Source organism: Saccostrea cucullata, unplaced genomic scaffold (genome assembly GCF_032062105.1).
Source record: "Saccostrea cucullata isolate Sc308-1 unplaced genomic scaffold, CSIRO_AGI_Scuc_v1 ctg3964, whole genome shotgun sequence".
Lineage (NCBI taxonomy): Eukaryota > Metazoa > Mollusca > Bivalvia > Ostreida > Ostreidae > Saccostrea > Saccostrea cuccullata.
In genome coordinates, this window is record NW_026931174.1 from 32,212 (window position 1) to 40,535 (window position 8,324).

Below are 8,324 nucleotides of genomic sequence, written 5' to 3' on the forward strand. Positions count from 1 at the left end.
AAGAATGTCAACCCTCTGTGGTGTGCCAGGATGTTGTAGAGGATGCGGACACTCATTATTTTCAGATCCAGACATTTGTTTGAGACGAAAAGTGACGCTAAATCGGTCATGAAGATGATCATCTGACTTGGTAAACACGTACTCCTACAAGTAAGAGCCTCGGTTAACGTCCCTACGCTCCTTATATACCTCGGACTCTTACATTTCTAACGAGCTCGTTCCGCCTGAGATTTTGGGCGGAACGTATTATGCGTGAAATAAACTGTTAACAAGTAATTTTCAGGTACCTACGTGTTAGCATGGGGTATGAAAGTCGCAAGAAATAATAAAATCCATTTTATTCATTGTGCATTATTGTTAATTAATGGAAATTGTCAATATTCCAATTTGTCACCAGAAGTACTTTCGATTTGACTTCATATTAATTTTGCGGATTGTTTGTCAGAAAACGAAATTTTCGTTGCATTACACTAGTTTCGTTTCGTCAGATTTTCTGTATTCCATATCCGAATTTTGAACAGACAACTCGTTTCAATTTCTGCTTCGATTTGAAAAATAATGGATTTATTGCTAATACGAGAGGTTAACAGTGTTTTATGCGTAAGTTTTATCGTAAATATTGAGTATTTTATTATTTCGTACCATTCGTAAATATACAAAGACTTATTTCTTAATAAAACAATTTTTTCCACTTGGGGTTTCAGCGGCGAGAATTTTTACAATGGATGCTAGAGGTTACGCGGCGCCAAGTCAAAAGTATCTCGCCGTGAACCTCTAGCATGCTGGAGTAGGTAAACACGATGTCGCTTGTCACCAGAATTTTGGAGTCGGCGATATTAAGGATTAGATTTTTGGTAAAATATTGATTTTGATTAATTTTAATTAGTATTTTACGAAGTATATGTCATTAAATCGTATAGATTTAACTATAAAAATGAGTTACTATATATAGTATTAAACATATTGACTTTGTGACTTTTTAACTTTTTCTTAAATGGAAAAAAGTGAACTCCCTTTTTATTTTTTTTTTTCATCAAAGGACATTTGAACTATTTATATTAATAGTGTCTTAATAGCTTGACACATGGCAATTAATATTATTTAAAATATTATTTCAAAAGTTTGAAATTTAATTAAAATGTCTAAAGCTTTTGTTGCTTTGTGATTTTGTTGTTAAACAGACAGACACAGCACTGGTAAATGTAATAGGATTAATTCTGATTAATTTAATGTACAGTGGCAGTTTTCTTTTAAAAATGTACAAATAGAGTGTATGATGTGTTTATGTCCCCATACAATTAACTTGATTTGTTAGCAAATGGAATAAGTACTGCAATTTATGATTTTAGTTCAATGTTTAATTTTATTATATATTTTAAATTTCAACACCAGAAATAATGAGATATTTTTCCCCGCTTGATTAGTACGAGTAGGGTCTTTGGTTTTCCCTGGATAAATATTGATTATATAATATTCTACTTTAACTCAATACAATAACAAAACAAAAATAATATTTGCACAGTTCCTTGTTTACAGGAGACAAGAGTAGACTAAAAAAGGATGCAGTAAACTTGACATCCAGTTTTGGACTTTAAAACTCCAGCAATACAAGTCCAACAGCTCCGTGGCTGCAGTCAAGACACGAAGTATGTACAAAGACTGAGCTGTTCCTCAAGAGTTGTGAACTAAAGTGTGCATCATGGAGTTTAGACCAGTATCCCCAGTGATAACTAGCAGTCACTCGGATGTTTCTTTAAGATCAGCCATATTCTTTAACAAAGATATGAAAAATTCAATGCAAGCATTTAAGCTGTTGAAGACTCTGTCCGAATGATTCTTTCTCATATTGGTACATATTGTAGAAGCTATTAGCATGATTAGGCTATTAAGTGAGATGTGCTTAGAAGATGTTCAACTATTACTTTTTAAATTTCAGAACACAAGTATATAGTTTTAAGAATTTTTGACACATTTAATTTTTAGAAAAATTAAAAAAAATCTTTTTGCTTGCTTTGAAAAAGAATTAAAAATGATTGTACATGTATTATGAATTCTGTGGAATCTTTTTAATCAAGTTAATTTGTGGGGTTCAATGTTCATGGACAAGAAAAATTGTTCATGGGTATGTAATTTTGTGGATTTTAACTAATTGATAATGTAGATTCAATCAATATGTTAACAAAATCCATGGGCAAGAGAGACTCGTCAAATCCACAAGCATTGATTTCCAAGAATATTGTACTTGCATGCTCAAATTTAAGTACGAAAGGAATAAATATGTATAAATATTTAATACAATCTTTTTTGTTTTATTTATTTACAGCCATGAATAAAATAAGCAAAATCGTTAACAGAAAAAAGTTCAAGCTTTGGAAAAATACTGTACATGTACATAACTTGGTGTTTTCAAAATTTAGCGCAATCAATGGATATGGTTGTTGGCATAATCTTGAATTAATGCTACAAATATTTGTGTCGTATATTCTATTTATAAATGAATTTTTAGTGGTATTTATGAATTAGCACATCCTCGTCTGCTCAAAAACAACTAAAATATGAAGCTCGCTATTTTAAGTACACATACAGTAAATTCCTTTCAATGTCAATTTTTGTACAAACAAATATTAAAATGTTATGTCTGTGCATTCTTTCATTTCACAAATTAATTTCTCTTGCCAGGGATTGTTTGAGTACATCAGCTTCTTTTCTCTTTCAGTTTTTGGTGGAATCCCTTCAAATAAGAATGAGTAGCAATTGGTATAGAGTAATTAGCATTATCATGACTGCACTTGTTTTTTGGTAAATTAAACTGTCTTTAAATATTTTTAATTTTTTAAATAAAATTGATCTACTTCTCAAATTAAAATACAATTCTTAATCAATCCTTAATTGTAAGTTTGTGAAAAGCCTGAAGATGCTGCATACAAGATTATTGTACCGGTATTCTATTAGAGAATTTTCCAAGCATGAGCATACCTAGTCTATGTGTGTACAGGCTGAATGTTGCCCCATATTTCCAGCAGAACATTTTCTCTGTGAATGTATAGGACTGCCAAACATCTCAACACTTTGTCTTAGGTTGTAATACACCTAGTGATAATAAAAGGAAATGCATTTTTTTTAAGAATTAAAATTGGAAGCATTGAAGCATTGCTTAGGCCAAAATAAAATTATAGTTTGTTTGGAATTGCCTCCCGTCTCATTGAAATGCCCCCTCCTGAAAAAATTTTATTGACCAAAAGTAGGAAGATTTTTTTATATTTAATCAATTTTTTTTTTTGCCCATTACATGTATCACATGCACCATACAAAACACTGATATATAGTGTCTGATCTATGTAAAATTAGGTTTTCAATTTAAAAAAAAGTAATTTTCCTCCCTCCCTCCTGTGTCTGAAACCCTTCAGGTGGCAATTCCAAACAAACAATTTTTTAAGGATGGCCTAGCTTAGGTGTAATTTATGAGTACTTTCTATTATTAAAAAAAATACAAATGCAATTACATACCAGTTCATCTTTTTCCCTGACAGCACTGACAATAGGATGGATGCCATTTCATGAACTACAGTGGACAGCACTCCGGATATCTGAATCACCAGTTAAACAAGACAAAGTAACATTTAAAAATTTCGTTCCAATGAAAAATTGTCCGGATACTGAAGCATCCGGATATCTGGCGTCCGGATATCTGAAGGTCCACTGTAGATGGGGAAAAATAGAATTTTTATGTAACATGTACCATCCAGCCATAATAAAGCTCCCTGTAAGCTTTGACTTCTTATTTTACCTGCTGATCTCCTAAATAAAATGAAATGAAAAAAATATATTCTTAAATAACTGAAAAATAACCAATTTACTCAGTATAGGCTTTTATTTAGGAACAAATATACAGTCAGCCTTTAAGCGAGGTCAATCCATAGTCCTGATAATAAATTCTTTTTTTTCAGAGGACTGTAAAATTAATTATGTTTTTTGTATTTAGTTGTACAATAACAGCTACTACATGTATATATTCCTTTTATTTATTTTTACATGCAGCAGGTTTTATTTAATTACTGAGTTTATCTTTCCGACTTAATGAAATTGTAAATGTAAACTAAGTTGTCGAGGGTCACATTATAGAAACACAAATACCGGTACTGTACAAAATGGACCTAGCAAATGATAACTTTAAAATATTTGTACTCATTTTTACCTTTATTATAACAAAGATGTAATGCTCTAAGTATACAAGTAGCTACTGACTATGAAAAAAATATGTACAGAACAAATAAATTTCACAATTATTCATATGCACTATATAGTACAAGGGCACATATCAAATCTATGTTTGTTTGTTGTCTAATTTCCCTCTTAAGAATTTTTTACTCATACGGAGACACCATCATTTGCTGATGGCAGACTGCAAATATACCTATTCTCGGCACTCTGGGCCATTGAGCAGGGATGGATCTTTTTAGTGCGAACACTTACTGCAAAACAGGACCACGGTTTAGACGGTCTCATCTGTAGGACACGTAATGCGGTGGATTTGAACCTGCGACATTAGGTTCAGCTCTTAGCTTTGGCGACTGTAGACAAGGCAGACACTCTAACCACTGCGAAATGTGGGCGACTTACATCAAAGCGTACCAGTCTCAATTTTTTTTTTTATTTAAAAAAAACAAACAAATGAGGCTGATTGGAAATCAAGTATATTTATCCAATATCAATGAATGGTCATTTAATGTATCTCTATGTAGGATCTGGAGAGTCTTTTGGTGAGGGTTGAAATATGATGTTTGTGATTGTTTTAGTTTTGTTTATTATCATTAATTTTTTAAGTGAACTAAAATAAAATGAATGTTTAGTTTGTATTTGCCTTGCAATGAATATTACGTTGCACTTAATTACCCTGATGATCATTTGGGACGTTGCTCTTTTAACAGTATGTAACCAGTGTAGATCTACATAACCTAGCTGTGCAATGATTGTCATGTAAAAAAAAATCAAAAAACAAAAAAACCCAAAATATCGCCATGAGTATTCGTATCATATACTAATTCCATTTGAATCTAGTGTTTGTGTAAGTGGTAAAGATGATAATACATCTGACAACCTACAAAAACGTCGATTGTAAACTCACTGCTTTGTCGTTGTACTATCTTCGTCATATAGGCATGTTACACTCGATAATTCTTAGAAAGTTTCCATAAATGTATATTATTTACAAACAATAATTACCCAAGATTCGGATAAACCTTGAACTCACGGTTGTGACAGCTCGATTAAAGATCGATTCAGCCCCTCCGTTTGGCTCCAAGTTCGAGGACACGTCCAGTTTGTTTACAAGTCCAAGGTGTTACAAGCGCCGCGGTGATTAAAGCGTTTACGTAACCACCTCTAGTACACCAGCGACACCTGACGTCATAAATATGACGAATGAGTCCTATTTCTCTCTAAATCTGTTTTAATCACTATGTTTTTTAACTTCAAATGACGCTGTGTAACCTTTTTTTTACTTCAATGGAATTAGTGATATTCCACAAAGTTTTCTTCTCTGTTTTCAAAATACACCAATAATTCTCTTTATAAACTTTATTGAAACATATCATATCACTCGCTAAGTGTCATTGCTCTCACTCCTCTTTCAACTATAGACAAGCTGGACCCGTCTTACTGATATGGTATTAATATAGTTTGAGATAATGACCAAAAAGTAATAAATTTAATGGTTGTACATGTAATACAGAGTGTTAAATCTTCAAACGGGTGGCAAAAATATTTTCTATTATAGATTATGTCGAAGATTATGCCAGACTTTGAGCGAGATATGAAGGGATAGACCTGAACACTATCAGCATGGAATAAGTGTTTTAGAAATATATTAAAAGAAAGTTAAAAGGCAACATGCCAACCATTTATCATTCCCTTTTCACTTAACCGGAGGTGATAAAAGAATAAAAACACTGAATAAACCATACGTGATAGTTCGAGCAGTAGAGCCTTTTAACAATATGGTCTATGTTTGATTGATTGAATTATTGAATATTATTTAACGTCGCTCTGCAGAAATTTTCACTTGAATATGGAGACGCCACCAATTGCCGGTGGAGAGCTACAAATTTTGTCCTATGCTCGGCACTCAGGGCCATTGAGTAGGAAGGGATCTTTTTCGTGCCAGCGCCTACTTCGACACAGGACATCGGTTTATACGGTCTCATCCGAAGGACCGGTCTCCACGTCCCTTAGTGTGATTCGAAAACCATGTTAATGTACAGATGTAGTCATGTTTTCAAAAAACTGTTGGAATACCGAGAGGCAAAAAATTCTGCTCCTTTCAATTTATAGCCGACATATTTGATATTCCGGCCTATGTTGCAGAATTTCTTCAATTTTTTACGAAAATAATAAAATTCTTGCTTTGGTGTTAATCTCGATATTGAATATATTTCTAGTACATAAATGACGTTTGGTTAACTACATGTAACAAAATCTACATCCCAGTGAACTCAAAAAAAATTGTTCAACTCTATAAACAATAATGACTGACTAAGAAATAAACTGTATGACAAACCGGATGACTTCAACTTTTCTATCGTCAACCTTATATGTGTTATTTGTTTAATTGATAGTTCTGCAATCATCTGCATATGGTGTTTATGTCTCGAAAGTTATTTCTAATAATGAACATGCTAGGAGTACGATCAGTGGTTGTTATAATGACCTTGAGACTAGTATTCGTTGGTCATGTTTAAGCTGACGTGTTCCATACTATTTATAAGGCCTTTGTTTAACACAAAATTGACGACGGACTAATTAATCTACAGGGCTCATGGCGTTTCTACATAAGCCTTTGTCGACTGAATATTCATGATTGTATTTATTTTTCTAAATTACACTATATCGTTTTAGATATGAATTGGAAAGCGTTCAGAAAAACATAGCTTTAGATTAAGTGCCTAGGAAGAATAAGCATCCTTTGTTGACGTAAAATCGTAACAAACCTTTAGCATGTCACAATAACAATATAATTTCCTTATCCAAAATCTCACTGCGGGACGTGGAGACCGGTCCTCGGATGAGTACGTATATATTAACCGAAGTCCGGAGTAGCAGTAGGTGTTGGCACGAAAAAGCTTCCTCCCTAATAAGACCGTATAAACCGAGGTCCCTTGTCGCAGTAGGTGCTGGCACGAAAAAGATCCGTCACTGCTCAATGGCCCTCACTGCCGAGTATAGGACAGAAGTTGCAGTTCTCCACCGGTAAATGGTGGCGTCTCCGTATTGACTATGAGTGAAAAATTTTCGAGAGGGACGTTAAACAACATACAATCAATTAATCAATCTTTTCAAAAGTCTTTTTGTGTAGCTTTGAGAAGAAAGTTTATTTGCATGCATACTTGCTTGCTTCTTACTTTGTAAAGTATATAATATCTACATATTTACAATTAGTGAAGTGATTTTTAAATAAGATTTAAATTATGTCCTTGGATATTGGCGAACTGATTTTATGTTAAAAATAACAAAAACTTATTACATTTTTTTTAACGAATTTTCAATATACCGTATAAGAGGACATTTTATCAAGAAACAAAATTAACGATTTCTCTTTAAAATTGGTATTTTTTTAGCGAGATGTAATTTAGCGATTTTAAAATGCTCACTAAAGAAACTTTTTCAAGTAAAACACAACTAATTTTTAGCGGTATTTAATATTAGCGATCTAAGCACCAAGCTTCAAAATATTAAACTGACCTGGGTTTCTAAGGTTAGATATGCATGTAGAGATAACAAGTCCACAAAACAATACAAAATAGGAGCGGACCTCCAAAACATCAGGAGTGGGATCAGGTGCAATGGAGGGTGCTCCTTGTCATGTGAGGGGGAAAAGTTACATCCGAACGACCCACATATTTCACTTTAAAGTGCTGAGTGCTTGGCGAAGGAACGGTTTCTTCGTAACTAGGAGAAACAGAAAAAGATGACCAGACAAAACTCTCACATTTAGCAGGATTATTCTATATACTCAAGTTCAAATTCTTTGCCATTGATCTATCATTTTTTGTGTATTTTTGGCTTCAATTCAGAAAGATCGACTCTCGAGTGGAAATTGAATCAATTAAATTAATTGGCATTTATTATAACTTCAAAAGGGAACAAAACCGCTGGGTGAAACATTATAAATAATAAAGAAGCACTTTGGAATGACGCATTCATTTGGTTTTTTTAATTCTTAAAACCAATTAATGTTAATAAAAGCCTTACTAGAAATTAATATGTCATTTAGATTAGAATATGTAGGCACGCACATGTATATGTAAAAATACATTTCAACTTTAACA

General features: G+C 32.9%; 1 long non-coding RNA gene across 1 annotated transcript; it reads right to left on the bottom strand.

Moving 5' to 3' along the window:
- Positions 1 to 2,272: 2,272 nt before the first annotated feature.
- Positions 2,273 to 3,553, bottom strand: LOC134231678 (uncharacterized). The gene is made up of 3 exons (XR_009984595.1): positions 3,508 to 3,553; positions 2,977 to 3,090; positions 2,273 to 2,731 (listed from the first exon to the last, which is right to left on the bottom strand). It is a non-coding gene; the product is annotated as an uncharacterized LOC134231678 (long non-coding RNA).
- Positions 3,554 to 8,324: the final 4,771 nt, after the last annotated feature.